The sequence below is a fragment of the Rhinolophus sinicus genome, linkage group LG04, assembly GCF_036562045.2.
Source record: "Rhinolophus sinicus isolate RSC01 linkage group LG04, ASM3656204v1, whole genome shotgun sequence".
NCBI classification, from domain to species: Eukaryota; Metazoa; Chordata; class Mammalia; order Chiroptera; family Rhinolophidae; genus Rhinolophus; species Rhinolophus sinicus.
Window position 1 is genome coordinate 101,911,795 of NC_133754.1, and position 20,797 is coordinate 101,932,591.

The 20,797-nt window shown below is 46.4% G+C and overlaps 1 pseudogene; it reads right to left on the bottom strand.

Annotated features, from left to right (window-relative positions):
* Window positions 1–5,310: 5,310 nt before the first annotated feature.
* LOC109438584 (DNA repair protein XRCC1) lies at window positions 5,311–7,257 on the bottom strand (annotated as a pseudogene).
* Window positions 7,258–20,797: the final 13,540 nt, after the last annotated feature.

Consider the following 20,797-nt stretch of genomic DNA (forward strand, 5'->3'; position numbering starts at 1 on the left):
TCAGCTGGTCTGAGCTGCAGGGAAGTTTCTGGAGGCCGTTTAAGACCCCATCTTTCTAGATACTCCCTTTATCCATCCATTTGTTTGGAGTCTGGCCACTTCTCTAGGGATTTCCTTGGGAAATAGGTGTGGCGGGCCAGCTTCCACAAGTCGATCAGAACCTAAATGGGGGAGTGGGAATGAAATAAAAGACACTCACACAAATGCTAATGCTGCAGGTCTTCAGTGATGCTGAAGCTGGAGTTTATTCTTCTTCACCAATATATGCAGTTTGAGTACGTGCAACTTAACAAAGAAAATATGCATTACCTTAGCAAATGTAAATTTTTAACTTTTACATAGAGGATACAAAATCACTGAAACTCCCAAAAGTAATTATCCTATCAATTACCCTGATAGCCATCAGTCTTCTGTGTCCGGGAACTGGCCGCTCCCACCACATTCCTTAGCAGCTTGTAAGCACCCTCCAGGTGTAGGCAGAGACAATGCCTTAGGGGAGGAAACAGGTTAAGCATAAACCGAGCCATTCTGTAAGGCTCAGAGTTAGCTGTAACCATGGCTCCCCACAAATAGGGCACAGGTTCCCTCTTCTTACCCCCCCGCACCCCCAGGCCTCCCTGGAGCTGGAGAGTAGGCTGTCTTCCAGAGACTGCAAACAGTAGCCCTGGGATGCCTTCCTCTCTCGTGCACTCCAGCGAATGGAGTCTTCTATCATTGGGGGATAGAGGAGAGTGGGGAGTCATTTCCCTCCACATCTTTTAAGCCAAAGGCTTTTGTATTCCCACAGAAACCTAGGTTTTTGAAATTCAAAAGTCAGGAAGACAATCTAGCCCCCAGCTCTCCGCTGTCACTTCTGTTTGCCAAGTGCTTGGGGTCATACAGAGTCTTGCTGCAGAGGCAGTGGCCTGACTGCCTGAGGTAAGGGAAGGTGCAGCGTCACCCACTGGAAGCCCGAGGGTCTCCAGCACATGTCTGTGGCTGCTTCCAGAGGCTTACAAAAACATTCAATGAGGAGTGTGCTTGAAAAGCACATGTAAAGGCATATTTTAGGAGGAAGGAAGGAATTTCTACTCTTGACCTTCAGCGTTTGGTTAAAGCACTGAGCCTGCCCAGAGCCTAAGGGAGCCATCTCAGGATCCAATGCAAAAGATGAGTTTGTTTACACACTCTGTCTCTGCCCTCTCTTTCCTATTTGTATTGAAAACCCTCTGAAGTGTGGGTCTGGATGACAGTGAACATAATGGAATATGAGATTGCCATGCGTCCAGAGGCCACGTTTTCCCCTTCGCTGGGAAAGGTGGATATGGGAATCAAATGCTTCTGCAAGGAGAAATAAGGAGTTATGACATCATACGGCCCAGGGGAGCCTGTGACTATTTCTCTCAGAAGTCCCTGCATTGGCTCATGGGTTGAAAAACATGGAGGATGATGCCACAAACCATTGAAAGCCAAGAGAGCCCAGATTACAGAGACAGGTTCGGCGAGAGAAGCAGACAGGCGCCTGGCGAGGGGCCTAGGGTGACTGCTCTGTCTCTGCCCCACTCCTGCTGCTGCCCCAACCAGCAGGGACCGAGTGCTTACTCCATGCCAGCACTGTCCAAGGGCCTCTCACAAAGGAACTCATTTCATCTTCACAGCAGCTCTGTGAGCAGGCTCTGTTCCTGTCACCTGTGTTTTCCCAGGTGAGGTTCCCATGGTGCAGAGCTGGGACACAGGCCTAGGCAAGGAAGCCTGTGGCTCCTCGTCTGGTTATAGCACTGCAGTCTACAAAGAGCTGGCCCAGGCGTTCACTGCGGAGACGCAGGCGTCAGCCTGGGCTTGGGGAAGCTGCTCTTCCAGCTTTTGCACCAACGTGTCCCTAAAGCCAGAGGGCAATGAATGTACCTCATGCTCCCCACCCCCAACCCTGGGCACCAACCACACTCTTCCAAAGCTCACTCTAGGCCAACCCAAAGCCACCCTAAAACATGTTCTTAAAACCTCATGTTTTGTATAAAATTCAGACAATTTTGTGACTTACTACACAGTTTATCTGTTGATTTTTATGTCCCCTCCCCCATATTGACAAACGGCAATAAGAGGTCAGGATGATAGACTGGGCACAGGCCTCTCTGAAGACAAAGGTGTCTGGCCAAAGAGGGCAGACGGCAGAGCACAGCTGCACCCCCAGTGACAGATGGGGATCTGAGTTCCCAGGCCCCCCACACACAGCGTGGGAACACTGCTCCCCTCAAGCCTGGCCCTGGAGACTGCAGCATGTACTGGGGGCCCTGCCCTGCGCCAAGGGCCTGCCAGTGTCCTCACTGTCACACCAGATGCAAAATGAGGGGCCGGTACAGCACACTTGGGCTGGAACATCCTCCTGACTTATCACCCTCAGCCCCTCCAGGCCAACGCAGCCTGAACTCTCTCCTGAGCTGTGAACTTCAACAAAGCGCAGACACCTAGGGGTCTCTTAGAATCAGGCTCTAGGAACCACCCTGTAATTTTAATAATATTGAGTACTTTAGGAAAATGCACACATTTTATCCAGTGACTTGTGTACCCCCAACTTTCTGCTACTTACATCCAGGCCTAAGCACCCTGCTTTTGGGGCTGGCATTATAGTACCGGGGTTATGAGCACAGGGGTCTGAGGAAGCAGATGGGGCACTGCAGAGGAACCGTTTCCACAGCACCTGTGGACTTGGCTCAAGTGCAGGTTCCCTGGCAGTTATCCCACCCCCGAAGCCCAGGACCTCAGCCTCTGGCACAGCTGTGCTGCCTCATCTGTGTGGCAGCAGCCAGTGACTGGAGAAATGGCTCAACAGTCTCCCTCTCAGGTGCTGAGGCAGTTTTCAGGTTGGGAGGAGCTGCATCCAGCCAGCTGTGGCTCTCCAGAGTCACCAGAAAGCAGGGACTGTCCAAGTTATGTTTCCTTAAGGGCAGAGGGCCTATTGTATGGGGACTTGAGGGGCTGCCCAGTACCTCACTTAAAACCAGAGACCACAGATGTAGTCAATCATTACCGTTATTCTGATACATCCTTTAAAAAAAATAAAAACTACTCAGTGCTTTGAACTCTTCCAGCTGTAACGTATTTCAAGCATTTTCCTTTATACCTTTATATCAAAACTCACACTATGAGCAGTTAAAATCGTCATGTGCGATTATGCACATCTTGCCAGCACGTTCTGTAAAGGATGCTGCGAAGGCCACATCTTTGGATTGCAATCTCATAAAACGACCTTTCTCTAAGCCCCTCTCTAGAGATAGCATGATAGTGAAGTTTGGTGTGACTGGCCGTGCCAGCAGCAAGCTGGCCTCAGAGGGCACGTTTCTACGTCACTGCAGCATGGCAGGCTCTGGGTAGATCCTAGAAGGCCAGATGTCCAAACCTGGCCCTGTCTCTCAAGGAGCATGGGATTTGGGGCAGACTACCTCCCCTTGCGAGGTCAGTTTCTTCATCTGTAGAATGGGCACATGGTATCTAACGTATGGGATTTTTGCTTAATGCAGGGTTAGTACAGAGACACAGCCAGCCTTCAATGGCTTTTATTCTTATTTTTACAGGCCAAAGTCCTACAGTTACTAAGATGCAAGGACGGGACTTGCTCTTATGCTCATGTTCTTTTTTTTTTTTTTTTTTTAATTGGGGAAAGGGAACAGGACTTTATTGGGAAACAGTGTAGTTTTCCAGGATTTTTTCCAAGTTGTTGTCCTTTCAATCTCAGTTGTAGAGGGTGCTGTTCAGCTTCAAGTTGTCCTTTCAGTCTTAGCTGTGGAGGGCGCAGCTCAGCTCCAGGTCCAGTTGCCATTGCTAGTTGCAGGGGGCACAGCCCACCATCTCTTGCGAGAATCGAGGAATCGAACTGGCAACCTTTGGAGAGGACGCGCTCCAACCAACTGAGCCATCTGGGAGCTCAGCAGCAGCTCAGCTCAAGGTGCCCTGTTCAATCTTAGTTGCAGGGGGCGGAGCCCACCATCCCTTGCGGGACTCGAGGAGTTGAACCGGCAATCTTGTGGTTGAGAGCCCACTGGCCCATGTGGGAATCGAACCGGCAGCCTCCGGAGTTAGGAGCATGGAGCTCTAACCGCCTGAGCCACCAGGCCAGCCCCCTATAAACTTCTTTTAAGACACTTAGTTTGTGGTAATTTGTTACAGCATTCATAGGAAACTAATACAGTGAGTGATCAGTACATGTGTGAATGAATGAATGCAGTCTAATACTACCTTCAAAGAAAGGTCAAGAAAGGGAAAGGATTGAGATTAGAGGCAAAAGTTGGAAAGAAAAGGTTACCCAAAGGGCAGGTCTGAAACCCAAAGGGCAGATCCGCACTTTGTGCTGCTCAAATCCCTTCCTAACTCCCCCAGCCCCAGGAGAAGTGCAAGGTTCTGGGCCTGGCGTTGACAGCCCTTCAGGACAGCCCTGTCCTGCTTTCTAGTGATGGAAATGGTCTGTGCTGTCCAGTACAGTGGCCGCTGAGCACTTGAAATGTGGCCTGTGTGACTGAGGAAGTGAATTCTTCCTTTCATTTCATTGTAGTTCATTTAAATAGCCACCCACGTCCGTGGCTACCAGCTGCAAGGACTATGCCCACCTTTCCAGCCAGATCTGCCCCTCAAGCCTCTTCACCAAAGGTGACAATGCTCTTTTCATTTGCTCCCAGGTATGAGGCTAGTTCCTATTTCCTAGCCTTTGAACCAGGCCATGGACTCCTGCCTAAACTGCCATCCCATCTTCTGCCGATTCTCTAACAGCCAGCTCAGCTCCTACCTTAAATGAGGTGAAACCTTGAAGGGGTTCAGGATTTGGGTGGGTTGATTAAAATGTTCCTTCCCCCCATTCTACCTCCCAAGTGAGGTGAGGTAAAACCGTGCTGGTGATAGTTACAGAGCTACTTCTAAAAGTCCTGAAGAAAGGGAGACATCCCTGGCCAGGGGGGCTGAGACTTTAAAAGAGAGGCACACCTCATAAGCACCCAGGCCTCCAGCCCAGAACCCACAGAGGGAGGACCAAGACCCGAGAACGGGCTCAGAGGGTCAGAACCGGCTGAGTGTCAGATTCCCAATTCCCTGCCAGCTGCTACCATAGGGCTGAAGGGCCAGGGAGGAGTGACAGAGCTTCTTCCCTACCAGCCCCCTGAAAAGACAGTGTCAATAAAGAGCTCCTCATTCTTTCCAGGACCCCAGGACAGGAGTCTTCAGGCAGCCCAGAGACCTGGCCCTCAGAGGGGAAGCAAAAACCAAACATAAGACAGAAAGATGGAGCCTCTGGGAGATTCTGGGAGACTCCCAAGTGAGGGGCAGCAGCTCCAAACCAAGTCACTTTTATTGACCTCGCGTGTGCACGTTGTGTGCATGTGTGCGTGCGTGTGCCTGTGTGTGTTCAGGCCCGGGCACCACCCCATAGAGCTGGTGAGGGAGTAACTTCTGCTTCTCGTTGCAACTGTAGGTCCATCTCGGGTGGACGAACACCAGGGAGGGGTTGGCCCCCGGGGCCTCCTCAGAGCTGGGGTCCCATTCCTGTGCCGTGATCACAACCCGGACCTGGTCACTCATATCGTCTTCGAGCTCCCCATCGAAGGCTGTGACATATCGGCTGAGCTTCCGCCGCTCGTCCCCAGGGAACGCCCCATACAGGAAGAAGTGTTTGCCCTGGAAGAGGTCGGGGAGCTCAGGAACTGGGAGGGTGGGAGACTCCGGGGGCCCCTCGTTGTCTGTGTTTTTATCTGTGAAACCCACCTATGGGTCCTCGCCATTCTCTCCCTGGCCAGGGGGCTGCTTTTGTTCCGTCTGCTCAGCCACCCTTCTCAGCTCATCATCAGTGTCCCCAGAATCTTTCGCCCCATTGTCCTGTCCTTCTGACTACTGTCCTTCAGCGTCTGTATCTTCCTGGGGCCCTGGTGAGATGGATTTGCTCTCTCCTGGCATTGGGGGTCTCTGGGGTGAGCTGGGTCTTGCTGCCTGAGGGGGCTTGGTTTTGGTCTGGGGGCGCTTTCGGGGAAGCTTGGGGGCTTCATCCCCGCTGCTGCCACTGTGAGGGCCCCCCTCGTCCTCTCTGCTGGAGCCTGGCCCTGCCATGAGGTACCTCCAGGACGGCAGCCGCCGACGCATGTGGTAACAGTCCAGCACCCACTCCTTATGCACAATATGGCCTCCAAGTCCTAGGACCCAGCTGAACTTGGGGGTGTTGGCAAACGCACAGATGAGGTGGGTGCTATCTGGAGTCCAGTCTGGCCGATACTTGGCCCCCAGCTCTAGGGCCTTGTCCCGGAGCTCTGAGCAGAAAGGATTCTGGAAGCCACCCAGCACCACCATCACACACTCAAGGATCTTCCCCAGCTCCTGCAGGCCAGCTTGGGGCCCCCTGGGCTCAGTGCCTTCTCCTCGGGGCTTCCCTGGCACTGCCCCATGTGCTGGGGCAACGACTGAGGTGGTGGCTGGGGTACTGGTGGGTGCTGGCGTTTGGGTTCCTTAAGAGCGGATGGTGAGGGCTGAGGTGACTGTTTGCTGGGGGTCTTCCTTTCTTCTTGGTTCAAAGCCAACTTCCTTTTCCCTTTGGGGGACTCACAAGGCTTGGAGGTGCTGTCTACTGCCCTGGAGGCCGGAGAGGCTGAGGAGGTGGCACTAGAGGCCTGCAGTGTAGCAGCTGCATAACTGGGTCCTGCCGGGTCACTCGCTGTGGCAGTAGATATCATATTGATCCGGCTGAAGAAGAGGGCCCTGGTCTCAGGGAGCTGGCACCTTCATCCTCCTCCTTCACGTGGAACTGGCCAAGCTTGGTCATATTCTGGGGTGAGGCCTCTGCCTCATCTTTGTCTGGGGGCCTGTGAAACCGTACAAAACTCAGGCCATAGGGGGAGTCCTTGCTGTAGGGCTGGCTGCAAACAATTTTGACGTCATCCCAATGCTTCTCGACTGCTCCCTGGACCAACTTGTCAGGCCCGAAAATGCAAACACAGTTGGGGTTTGAGCCACTGCGGCTCTCAGAAGGGGACATGAAAGACGAGGTGACCAGAAGGACCTCATAGTCTTGCTCCCCAGCCCCTCCGGCCGAGCTGCCCACCAGCACCTCCACAAAGGCCGAGCCATCGTTCCCGATGTCCACGCTGTGTATCTGTTTCTCCTTCTCCAACTGGAGCACCACCGAGATGGTCTTCTTGCCTGCCTTGGCCGCCCGCCGTTTTCAGTGTGTCCACCTTTAGGTTTTCTGCACAGTGGGTCCTGGCTACTGCAGGAAACCACATGGCGGAGGCAGATCTCCAGCATGTCAATGTAGTGGGCTCCGGTGACAGGAAGGAAGGGAGGGTCCTCATGTTCTTTATTATTTAAAATGTTTAGTGTAGAATAAAACAACACACAGAAGAGTGGATCAATCCACGCAGTGTAACAAATACTTCTAAAACCAGGACTGGTGTCAGCACTGCAGAGGCCCAGGAGAGAACACTGAAGCTATCTCTAGCCTATCTCAGATACTAGCCTCTGGGGTCCCCTCGCTCCCCTCCCTGCCTGGCAGGAGGCAGCCGCTCCTCCCTGTGGTCACACTGCTCCCAGACAGAGCTGGTGTGGCTCTGAGAAGACCTCCTAGGCGTGCAGCTCCCCCCGCAGCCCCATATGCTGAGCTTGGAGGTTCCGAGGAGCCCAGACTGCCTGCTGCGCCCCCACCCCAGGTGCCTGACAGATGTGGGCCAGGCAGGCCCCACGGGTGCTGCTCTGTCCCAGGACAAAGGGACAGCGCCCACACCGACAGCACGCCTGAGAAGTCATAGCCCAGTGGCTTTTTATGTCTATGTCTTCCACTCATCTTTCCTGATCAGAGGCCAAGTTTTGTTGATTTTTTTTCCTCTTCGTGGCTCTAGGATCCCTCCCGTCCCAGCACATGCTTGTGGAGAGGCATTGGTGACTTGTTGCTCTGCAGGTGGCCTGCGTTTTAGATAGTATGTCAGGGACGGATTTTATTTTCTATCAAGTCTTAACACTCTTGCTCACTCTTGCCCCTTAGGGTATTCATTCTTGAGTTTGGTTCAGTTTTGTTTTCCACTTTGTTCTCAAGCACTAGGAAGGACTGGTTTGATAGGACAAACTTGTCCACTGTGAAAAGCTCACTTCATATTCTAATTCAGTGTCAGGGTCGTGCCGCTGTGAATGCCAGGGCAGGGTGGGAGGCACGCGGCCAGCCCCTGCCACTGGGATGTAAGACTCTCCAGTGGGGCAGGGGCAGTGGGTCGCCCCAGCCCCCAGCGCAGTGCACAGCCCTCAGCAATCACGTCTGAATACTTGTTCAACTCAACTACAGGAGTTCCTGGGCTACGGGAAACAGAGATCCTGGGTAAACTCTGACTGGATAATAACCTTGGTTATATACATCTTAATTTGGGGGATTCCTTGAGAAGTAATCTTGAGCACTTAATATCACAAATCCCTCATTTTCATGACCCATCCTGGTAGGATTTCTATGAAATCATTGTACAACAGATGACACCAGCTGTCTGGGCACAACCATGTGGCCTCTGAGGGGTAAATGCCAGCAGGGGGTGTCAGCATTACACCCCTTTATCTGGGGGATGGGGAAGCCACCCAGGGGAGTCGTAGAGTCAGTGTCAGCATTTGCACATTTGTTCCTCTCTATCCTGAGCACCCCCATTACCACTCAGACAGGCCGATATAATAAGGGCTTTTTCAAGAGACAAAGTCTTGAAATATAGTAAATGTCCAGTAAACGCTCACTGGATTAAAGCTGATTTATATAAGTTTATGCTCTTTCGGCATTAAAACAATTGAAAATTGAACTCAGACCATTCACCTGATATTTTGTCAATAACTGATAACCAGCAAAATTTTTGAATTCTTACTATATATGGTCCTGAATGTCAGTAGTTGAAAGCAAAAAGAGAGACAATGAGCGATGAGAAATGCAAAATTACTGTCCTATTGACCCTACAGAAAGAACGGATATTTTTTCTAGGGACCTGCAGGAACTGTGAAAACTATTCAAAGTTGGGCAGGTGAATTGCATTTCATTATTCCCCTAGATGATCTTCCTTTAATGTAGGCAAATGAGAAAATTAAATTACCTCTTTGGTGAATTCAATATATTGTTACTGTATAATCTTTTGCATAGTGAAGATCAAGCCAAATCAAACACAGACAGATGGAGTGACTACATCTCATCTCGTTAGTGTGCAATTAAAGGCACCGAGAGTTGCTGTACATTTGAAACAGAAGTTATTTCTGTATGGCGACTATTCAAACTGACTTGGTGGGGTGGGGGTGGAAATGAAGACAAAAACATGACAGTGTTTACAATCACAAGTTATAAACTGGACTGTAAATCAATACAGAATTTGTAGTATGTAACAGTTATGAGTTAAATCTTGTCCTTCACACCATGCAGTGTGCTCCTTCCTACACGTGTGTGTGCAAGCGTGTAATGAGCTCTGCATTAAAGGTGTTTGAGGGATAGGAGCAGGAGCAGCAGGAAACAAAATGCCGAAGATGTGCAGATGAGAACGTAGAGGACTAAGGACTGTGAATAGAGTTAGAAAGCAGAGGACATTTGGTGACGGCCGGCAGTGACAGCTGGGAAAGATAGAAACTAGAGAGAGAAGGCAGAGCTGGATCTGGCAGGGTCTGTAAGCCAAGATAAGGGATTTGGATTTCATCCTAAGAACGATGGAGGACCTTCGAGGGGTTTTAAATAGGGGAGGGATATGGTCGGAGTAGCATTTCAGAGAGATACTTCTGCTTGCATTGTGGGGAATAGAGGGCAAGGGACGGTCGGGGCATTAGCTTTACAGGTCAAAATGATAAGAACATTTACGTTACCCTTCAACGTCCATGTTTCTGGGAATCATATACTAAGAACATGAAAAATCAGATGGAAATGATAAGTTAGACGTCCTCTTGGATAATGTAAACTTCATGCAATGGGCCTTGACTTGAGGAGAATAAAACCTGTGTCATGGGCTGTTTCTGCAAGGCTGTGCCATATCTGTCCAGCACAAAAGACATTTAGGACGCGATTATATGGGCATGACTACCTCTCAAAGGGTTTCTGCATCAGCGAGGCTTTGATGATGTTAAGGATGATGAAAACTGATGTCTTCTGATATTTTTGGGAAATGACTAATAACCTAAGAGCCAGGAATCCTCACAGTCCCCAGCTCTTGAGTGGTTGACTTCATGTACTATTTTTGCTTTGGAAAGCATTCTATTTCTCGGCGGGATGAACTCATCCTAACTAGGACAGTTTGATTTCTTGTCCTATATTGAAAGACTGAAGAATGCCAGGAATGAATGTGAATAAAGGTCATGCCAGTATAATGTGAACAATTTGTAGAATTTTGTAGCTCGGTTTTGAAGGTTTTCTTCAGTCAAGAGACGGACAGCATTCAAGTCTTTTTCCCAATTTAAGGGCAAAGGCTGTTATGTGTGTGTGTTCTGATGTACACTACCACCTGCGTTATGTAAATCTATGTTCCAGGAATCGTTGGTATGAATGATCGAAAGTCTTTCTAAGTATTAAGTAGCTTCCTTAATACTTTAAATGTTGTGTTCTTTTGTTGTTTTTTTGTTTTGTAAAGATTTGATTGGGGAAGGGGAACAGGACTTTATTGGGGAACAGTGTATACTTCCAGGACTTTTTCCCAAGTCAGGTTGTTGTCCTTTCAATCTTAGTTGTAGGGGGCACAGCCCACCATCCCTTGTGGGAGTCCAGGAATTGAACTGGCAACCTTGTGGTTGAGAGCCCACTGGCCCATGTGGGAATTGAACTGGCAGCCTTCGGAGTTAGGAGCATGGAGCTCTAACTGCCTGAGCCATTGGCCGGCCCCCTTTCTTAATACTTTAAAACCATTCTTTCAATTCTTCAATTACCCACCCACAACAACATTTTGTCTCCTCTGTTATTCCTGAGGGAAGGGAACTGGACAGGAAACTCAGCTGCATTTCTTTTCAGATGGTAGATAAACCAAGGCTCCTAAGACATAATTTGTCACTTAAAATACATCCAGAAAAGTAAAAACTGTATTGAGCTATCTACTTTGTCAATTTTCTCAAACACTACGTTTTAAACTTTGACTAATACAGTTTGTCTACCTAAAATAAGATGAACTAGATAGAGTCTAGCTCTTGACCTCATTCTCTACAGGCACAGCTTCAGGCCACTCATGGTTTTTCATGGCATTTTCGTCTACCCCCAGCGTGATACGTCCAGGCATCCTGAAAGCAACATTGAGAAGACTTCTGCTCTCCTTGGTTTATGCCTAGAAAACTGGCTTCAGTTGCCCTCTGTTTGTGAGTGGGACATGAAATAGCACTGTCAGTGTCATCAACGGACTGAAAGCCGTGAGGCCATGCAAGGGGGGAAGTGCTCAGTCAAGAGATAGATGTGGTCAGTTCAGAAAGAAAACACAAGGTTGGCCCACATTGAAATGGGCTGGTATGCTCTCTTTTCCCATATTTTAATTCAGCATTTATTGGACAGCCACACATGGGTACTGCCAGACAAGATGGAGAATATAAAAGAAATGTAAGAGCCATCCTTACTGCCCTGAAACTTTGAACAGTTGGGAAGATGAGACACATCTGAAGTGTTAAATAATCCGGCTGTACGTAGAAGTGAGAATAAATGAAATAGACTCTTGGGAGTATGGGGTGGGGGGGACACGTGCCCTTCAACCGGGAAAGAGGGAGGAGGGGGAACGAGGTGATGTCGAAGGAATGACGGGGATGTCATGCTTCAGAGGCAGGAGAGAGAGAAGGAGCAGCAACATAAGCGAACGTGCACGAGGCATGAGAGTAGTCAGCATTTTCAAGGCTCTCAGAGTGATTAGAGTGGGAGAAAGTGACAGGAGAGCTATGGCCACACTGAATTTCATCTAAGGATTTGGACTGAACGTGTTGACAATGGGGCATCATCTGAGGTTTTAAGTGGGAGAGTGCCATTCACCTCCTAAAACATACGTTTTTTTAATTCAAAATGCCTTTTAAATTAAAAATAAAAAGAACTGAATGAGAGAAAAAGATGACAAGGCGAGGCTGAGACTTTCATGTCTTTTTTTTTTTTTTTTTTTTTACAGCGGGGAAGGTTTCTACTTGGTGCTTCTCAACCTGAGAGGGGACACGACGGTAGAGAACACACATATGCAGCAGTGCCTTTCACTGGACAAAGTAAAGGGATCTCAGGAATCTCTGGAGGGTCCTGAGAATCTTGGAAGCAAGTAGCTTACTGAGCCAAGAAGGTCAGGAGACACAGGAAAATGTCTGCATCCGGAGATTTCCCAGGCCACAGAGTCGCAGGGGTTATAAAACCCAGCGCAGAGCTAACACGCTCAGCCTGAGCTGTCTCGGCACCTCCTGCCCCCACCTCTGAACCCACAGATTTCCCAGGGATTACCCTCTCTGGCTTTTCCCCAGCCTCCCCGAAATCTGCATAAAGACCCATGGATAGAAAGTCGGTGACCTGTCCAAATTCACCCCAACAATCCAGCAGAATAAGGACTGGAAGCCGGGTGCTTTCCTTAACCTCATGGGGCCTTCGCCAAACGTGTCAACTTCCACCCCAGCTCTACAGCTCCCGAAATTTGAATTTCCAAACTCTGGACACGTCTACATTGACTTATGGAGTCTACTTTTCCCCTCTTAACTTTAACCAACTTCTGGAATCCAACATCTTAACTATACCTTCCAGACCTTCTTCCTATATCTGGGTCCTGCTGGCTTTCTGCAGGGGGCAGCAGGGAGGGGCAGCAAGAGTCTAGAGCAGGTAGGTAACGAGTCTACCCACAGGTGAGGTATCAGGGTGCCACGTGGCAAATTAAGAAACAAAGAAGCAAAATGACGAGAGGTGGGCAGCAAAGTCTGAGGACCTGCTCTGTGGAGCAGTAACAGCAGGGACAAACCTGGCAAATGAATTCGCCATCAGCTATGGGTGGGAGGTGGGAGAGAGGCATGCTGCCTGTGGTCGCGTAAGCAAGGGCTTGCTGTCCATATGTGGGACCAGTGGGGAAGACTTCCAACCACAAATTTCACGCAGGAACTGACCTTTTATGTTACAATTTTCACCCTGGCCCTATTTTTCTCTAATGGGGATCCTTTAAGCTGATATTCAGCTGCTGAGCTGGATTTAAAACACCTCTCTGATTACCATGGCTTGTAGGCAGAGAGAATGCAATTGCCAAAGAGAACACAGAAACAGGCACAGCAGACTCGGGCTGGGGAGGGACGGTGGCCCTGGGGTCACAGGGGATCTCACATAGCGTCAGCACATGGAAGCACAGCTTGCCTCAGGGAGGCACGGCTGCTCTGAAGCAACTGCCTAAGCAAAATCTAGGGCTCAGAAATAGGGGTCTCACAGCAAGAAGGGGACACCCAGTGAGGATGCGATCAGTGGGACACGGACACATGGGACGTGCGAGGGTCCAGGCTGGACCTGTACGGCTCCCTTACCCACCCTGCTACAGGCTGTCATCCATCCCTTAGTGAGAAAAATTCCAGGTTCAAACCAGCACCCATTATCCATTTTTCAGTCGACAGCCAGTCCTCATTTGTCACGGGACATGCACTCCACATTTGTAACGACCCTGCCATTCTCTCTGCTCTGGCCTCTTCTTTTCCCAGTAAAAAAATCCATCCTCCTCCCCCTTACCCCCCACGATCCCTCTTCTAAAATGTTCCTCAGGATTTCTATGTGTGTTTTCCTTTGTAGCATATATAGCCCCCTACTTCCAGGAAGGGAAGTCTGCTTTTCTTGCAGGAGTACCTGGAGTGCATGGGGACTTCCATCATAAAAGCCAAGTCACATGCTTTGTAAACCCTCTGCCCCAGCTCCGTGCCCATCTCCCCTCTCACAGGCCACTCCCCACGCTGCTGCCGTCCACTCGGACCAGCCCTCCCCTGGACCACAGCTTGCTCCTTCTGGCTCCGGGAGGCACAGGGAGGCCCTGCTATGCCCCGCTCTGTCATATCCTATTGGCTAAACTTTATTCACAGTACTTTCTATATTTTTCCCTTTGGTCTGGTTTCCTCTGGGGACTCTTAGTCCAGCAGAGATATCTGAATATACATTGGCTTCAAATGTTATTTACAGGGTTCCTGCTCCATTGGGTGCATCAAGAGATATGTCTGGACACTGCTGCCAGCAACAGTTAAGGTGACAGTTAAGAACGTTCCCAATGTTCTATGACAGTTAAGAAGTGGGTCTGCCTGCAGCATCGCAACTGACCTTTGGGTCAGAGGTCATGAGTTCTCAGGTTCCTCAGCTCTGGCCTGAATAAAAATAGCCTTTTATGTGCATAACCAACTCTGTGTCGTTTTCATTTCAAAGCATGTGTTCAGTAATATTCAGTATATCGTCTTGCTATTTGCACATAAACCTCTAACTGAAAGGTAGCTTTCTATGCCTGTACTTGGACTGGGTGGACCTCAAGTCTAGTTCCCAGAGTTTCCCAAGTGGGCAGTACTCTTGTGCAAATGAGGGTCATTTTATTTTATTATCAATTAATTATTTTCATAGGGGACATTGGTCTGTAGTTTTTTATTATTATTTTGTCTGGTTTTGGTACCAGGTTAATACCAAAATCATCAAAGGAGTTGGGAAGTGTTACCTTATCTTCTATTTTCTGGAAAAGATTGTAGACTTGGTGTTAATTCTCCAAGCACTTGGTTGAATTCTGATGTAAAATAAAGTCTGGAGATTTTTTTTTCAGGAGTTCTTAATATTACAAATTCAATTTTTTGATTAGTAACAAGGTTATTCAAATTATTCATTTCATACTGGATGAGATTTGGTAGTTTGTGCTTTAATTTTTTTTTAATTAAATTTATTGGGGTGACAATTGTTAGCAAAATTACATAGATTTCAGGTGTACAATTCTGTATTACATCATCTATAAATCCCATTGTGTGTTCACCACCCAGAGTCAGTTCTCCTTCCATCACCATATATTTGATCCCGTTTACCCTCATCTCCCACCCACACGCCCCCTTACCCTCTGGTAACCACTAAACTATTGTCTGTGTCTATGAGTTTGTTTCTCATTTGTTTGTCTTATTCTTTTGTTGTTTTTGGTTTATATACCACATATCAGTGAAATCACATGGTTCTCTGCTTTTTCTGTCTGACTTATTTCGCTTAGCATCATACTTTCAAGATCCATCCATGTTGTCACAAATGCTCCTATATCATCTTTTCTTACTGCCAAATAGTATTCCATTGTGTATATATACCACAACTTCTTTATCCATTCATCTATTGAAGGACATTTTGGTTGTTTCCATGTCTTGGCCACCGTAAACAAAGCTGCAATGAACTTTGGAGCACACGTGTCTTTATGTATAAATGTTTTCAGATATTTTGGGTAGATACCCAGGAGAGGGATTGCTGGGTCATATGGTAATTCTATTCATAATTTTTTGAGGAACCTCCACACTGCCTTCCATAACGGCTGCACCAGTCTGCATTCCCACCAACAGTGTATGAGGGTTCCTTTTTCTCCACAGCCTCTCCAACACTTGTTACTATTTGTCTTGTTGATGATAGCCATTCTGACTGGGGTGAGGTGATATCTCATTGTGGTTTTTATTTGCATTTCTCTGATGATTAGTGATGTTGAGCGTTTTTTCATATGTCTATTTCCTATTTGTATGTCCTCTTTGCAGAAATGTCTCTTCAGGTCGTCTGCCCATTTTTCAATTAGATTGTTTGTTTTTCGTTGTTGAGTTTCATGAGTTCCTTGTATATTTTGGATATTAGCCCCTTATCCGAGGTGTTGTTTGCAAAAACCTTCTCCCATTCAGTTGGTGGCCTCTTTATTTTGTCAATGGTTTCTTTTGCTGTGCAGAAGCTTTTAAGTTTCATATAGTCCCATTCGTTTATTTTAGCTTTTACTTCCATTGCCTTTGGAGTCAAATTCATAAAATGCTCTTTGAACCCAAGGTCCATAAGTTTAGTACCTATGTTTTCTTCTATGTAGTTTATTGTGTCAGGTCTTATGCTTAAGTCTTGGATCCATTTTGAATTAATTTTGGTACATGGTGACAGATAGCAGTCCAGTTTCATTCTTTTGCACGTGGCTATCCAATTCTCCCAGCACCATTTATTGAAGAGGCTGTCTTTCCGCCATTGTATGTTTTTAGCTTCTTTGTCAAAAATTATCTGTCCATATTTATGTGGTTTTATTTCTGGGTTCTCAATTCTATTCCATTGGTCTATGTGTCTGTTTTTCTGCCAAGACCATGCTGTTTTGATTATTGTAGCCTTGTAGTACAAGCCAAAGTCAGAAAGTGTGATACCTCCATTACTGTTCTTTTTTCTTAAGATTGCTTTTGCTATTCGGGGTCTTTTGTGGTTCCACACAAATCTGATGATTTTTAGTTCTATTTCTTTATAAAATGTCATTCGGATGTTTATGGGGATTGCATTAAATCTGTATATTGCATTGGGTAATATGGCCATTTTAACTACGTTTATTCTTCCAATCGATGAGCACGGAATGTCTTTCCATTTCTTTGTGTCTTCTTCAATTTCTTTCAAAAATGTCTTATAGTTTTCAGCATATAGGTCCTTCACATCCTCGGTTAAGTTTATTCCTAGGTATTTTATTCTTTTTGCTGCAATTGCAAAAGGAATTGTTTTTTGTATTTCTTTTTCTGAGATTTCATTGTTAGTATATAGGAATGCAATGGACTTTTATACTTTGATTTTGTAGCCAGCAACTTTACTGTATTCGGTGATTGTTTCTAATAGCTTTTTGGTGGAGTCTTTAGGGTTTTCTATATATAGCATCAGGTCATCTGCAAAGAGTGATAATTTAACTTCTTCATACCCAATTTGGATGCCTTTTATTTCTTTCTCTTGCCTGATTGCTCTGGCAAGGACTTCCAACACAATGTTGAAAAGCAGAGGTGATAGGGGACATCCCTGTCGTGTTCGTGAACGTAGAGCAAAGGGCTTCACTTTTTCACCATTAATTATGAGATTAGCTGAGGGCTTGTCATGTATGGCCTTTATTGTGTTAAGGTATTTTCCTTCTATACCTATTTTATTAAGTGTTTTAATCATAAATGGATGTTGTATCTTGTCAAATGCTTTTTCTGCATCAATTGATATAATCATATGATTTTTGTCCTTTGTTTTGTTTATGTGATGTATCACATTGATGGATTTGCGGATGTTGAACCATTCTTGTGCCCTGGGGATGAACCCCACTTGGTCGTGATGAAGAATCTTTTTAATGCATTGTTGTATTCGATTTGCTAGAATTTTGTTTAGGATTATTGCATCTGTATACATCAGAGATATTGGTCTGTACTTTTCTTTTTGTGTGTTACCCTTACCAGGTTTTGGTATCAGGGTAATGTTGGCCTCATAGAATGAGTTAGGGAGTACTGTCTCTTCTTCAATTTTTTGCAAGAGTTTGAGCAGGATTGGTATTAGATCCTCTTTGAAGGTTTGGTAGAATTCACTAGTGAAGCCATCTGGTCCCGGACTTTTGCTTTTGGGAAGGTTTTGGATGACTGATTCAATTTGTTACTGGTGATCGGTCTGTGTAGATTTTTCAGTTCTTCAAGGTTCAGCCTAGGAAGGCTATATGTTTCTAAGAACTTGTCCATTTCTTCTAGGTTATTGAATTTGGTGGCATATAGTCCCTCATAGTATTCTTGGATGATCCTTTGTATTTCTGTGGTGTCCGTGATAACTTCCCTTTTTCCTTTCTGATTTTGTTAATTAGTGTCTTCTCTCTTTTTATTTAGTGAGTCTAGCCAAGGGTTTGTCAATTTTGTTAATCTCTTCAAAGAACCAGCTCTTTGTCACATTAATTTTTTCTATTGTCTTTTTGTTCTCTATTTCATTTAGTTCTGCTCTGATTTTTGTTATTTCCTTTCTTCTGATGACCTTGGATTTCACTTGTTCTTCTTTTTCTAGTTCTTTAAGGTGTAACATGAGGTTATTTATTTGGGAGTTTTCTTGTTTCTTGAGATAGGCCTGTAATGACATAAATTTCCCTCTTAAAACTGCTTTTGCTGCATCCCCAAAATTTTGGTAGGATGTATTTTCATTGTCATTTGTTTCTATATATCTTTTGATCTCTAATTTCTTCTTTGACCCAGTTGTTCTTTAAAAGTATGTTGTTTAATCTCCATGTATTTGTGTTTTTTCCTGCTTTTTGCAGTTGATATCCAAGTTCAAAGCCTTGTGATCAGAGAATAGGCTTGGTATGATTTCAATCTTTTTAAATTTGCTGAGGCTGATTTTATGTCCCAATATATGGTCTATCCTTGAGAATGTTCCATGTACACTAGAAAAGAATGTATGGTATGATGTTTTAGAATGAAGTCCTCTATATATGTCATTATGTCCATTTCATCTAATGCGTCATTTAGGGCTGCTATTTCGTTATTTATTTTCTGTTTGGATGATCTATCCATAGCTGTCAGTGATGTATTTAAGTCCCCTAGTATAACTGTGTTTTGGTCAATTTCTCCCTTTAGTTCTGTTAGTAGTTGCTTGGGATATTTCGGTGCTCCCTGATTGGGGGCATAAATATTGATGACTGTTATGTCTTCTTGTTGTACAGTCCCCTTCACCATTATGAAATGTCCATCTTTGTCTCTTGTTATCTTTTTCACCCTGAAGTCTGTTTCATCTGATATCATTATGGCTACACCTGATTTTCTCTGGGTACCATTTGCTTGGAGTGTCAATTTCCACCCTTTCACTTTGAGTCTATGCTTGTCCTTGTAGCTGAGATGTGTCTCTTGGAGACAGCATATGGTTGGGTTTAGTTTTTTGATCCAATCTGCTACTCTGTGCCTTTTTATTGGTGAGTTCAGTCCATTTACATTTAGGGTGATTATTGATATGTGAGGATTTCCTGTCTTCTATGTTTAGTTTTCTGGTAAGGCTGTGTCTCCATTGTTGCTTTGCCTTCTTGTTGTTGTCTATTATTTCTGTGTGGTGGTATTCTATGACTTTTCCCTCTGTTCTTTTATTACAGTATATATTTCAGTTCTGGATTTTTTTTTCAGTGGTTACCCTTAAGTTTATGTAAAAGAAAGTTTGATATTTAGAGTATTCCATTTTCTTCAGCACACATACTTTCTCCATTCCCATATTCCGGTTCAGGCCTTTACTCTCCCCCTTTTTATGTTTTGGTTGCCACAAATTGTTCTTGTTGATGGCGGTTGAATAGCCTCCTTTAGTATTTCTTGTAGTGTAGGTTGTTGTAGGAGCCTGACTCAGAGAAACTATGCTATCCGGCAGCACATGACCTAATTCCTGGAACCGTCAGTTTGCCCTTAAAAGGTCACGTCTCTGATAAGTAAAGCCCCTTCCTCATTCTGCTCTCTCCTTCCTCATTCACTCCCCGCCCAGTTTACCCTAACCCATATAATCTTGTAGCTGCAATAAAAAATTTGAGGCTTGATCAGAACTTTGTCTTGCCTCCATTTCTTCACGCCTCCTATTTTCTCTTTTCAGGGTGTCTCCCTTCGGTCCCTGTTGAATGCCCCGCTGGTCGGGGCATTTCTGGCGCCCAACGTGGGGCCCAAAGATCCCAGACCCCTTGAAAAACTGTCTGCCTTAAGTCCGGCCGGACGCGTTGCTGAGTCTCCGCGTGATTTTACTGCGCGAGCCTGACTCGTTTCCTGATCTCCGCGGATACAAGCCGATCCGTGAGCCTGATCTGATAGAGGTAAGCAGACAGACGAAAATAGATGTTTTGGGATGATTTTAGATGTAATATTACCCCTCGGTCAAATGAATGTGTGAATGAATGATAGTTCCACGACTTCTTGTCACGGAGCTTGCTTGGGCCCTAATCTGTGGTTCCGGTTCTGTCATACGGCATAACGGCGACTGGACTCCGGTCCACCAGTTCAGGGGTTTATACCGAAGCGCCTTAGCTAAGACAGATTTAGTCCCGCGAGGGTCACGGCCAGATGGGCATCTGATTGTTTCGCTTGTTGATTGAAGGGCCGAGAAGGGGACCATGGGTCAGACATTAAGTTCTCATGAACTGTTCATTTCTGGGTTAAAGAGTTCCCTCAAGGTGCGTGGAATTAAGGCTAGAAAAAAGGATCTCCGTGAATTTTTCGAGTTTCTGACAGATATTTGTCCCTGGTTCCCCCAAGAAGGAACGATTGATATTAGGATTTGGAAGCGCGTCAGCGATGCGTTCCAAGATTTTTATAAAGCCTTTGGGCCTGAAAAGGTCCCCGTTTCTACTTTTACTTACTGGAATCTCATAAATGACGTCCTCAGGGTTCACTCCCATGACCCGGATGTTAGAGAAGTTATAAAAAAGGGGGAGAGCCTCTTAAAAGAATCGTCCCGTCCCCTGTCTGAAAATGACTCCGTGTCTATAGATATCCCTATTACTGACCCTAAGCCCAAGCCCTGTCTCGAGGAAGGCCCTACCCAAAATTCGGCTAAACCCCCTAGTCATCCCTCATTAAGACTTTATCCCTGCCTTAAAAACCTTCCCCAAGATTCAGACACAACCCTCCCTCCCGAAGACCAGGCTACCCTTGAGGATGCGGCCGCTCATTACCATCAGAAGGACCCCTCTGTATCGTCTCCTCCACCCTTCCGGCCACCTCCTTATATCATCCCTCAACACCCTCCATTCCTCGCTCCCATCGTCCACGGTCCCCCTTCTACTATTCCTCACTCCAATCCCCCTACTCAAACAGCCGCTTCCCTAACACAACAGATTGCCTCTCTTCGAGAGGCCCTCCAGGAAAAACGCCAACACATTAGTCTTCTCAAAGAACTCCGTGCCCTTGAGGCTGAACTCGCTGCACTCTCTGGGCG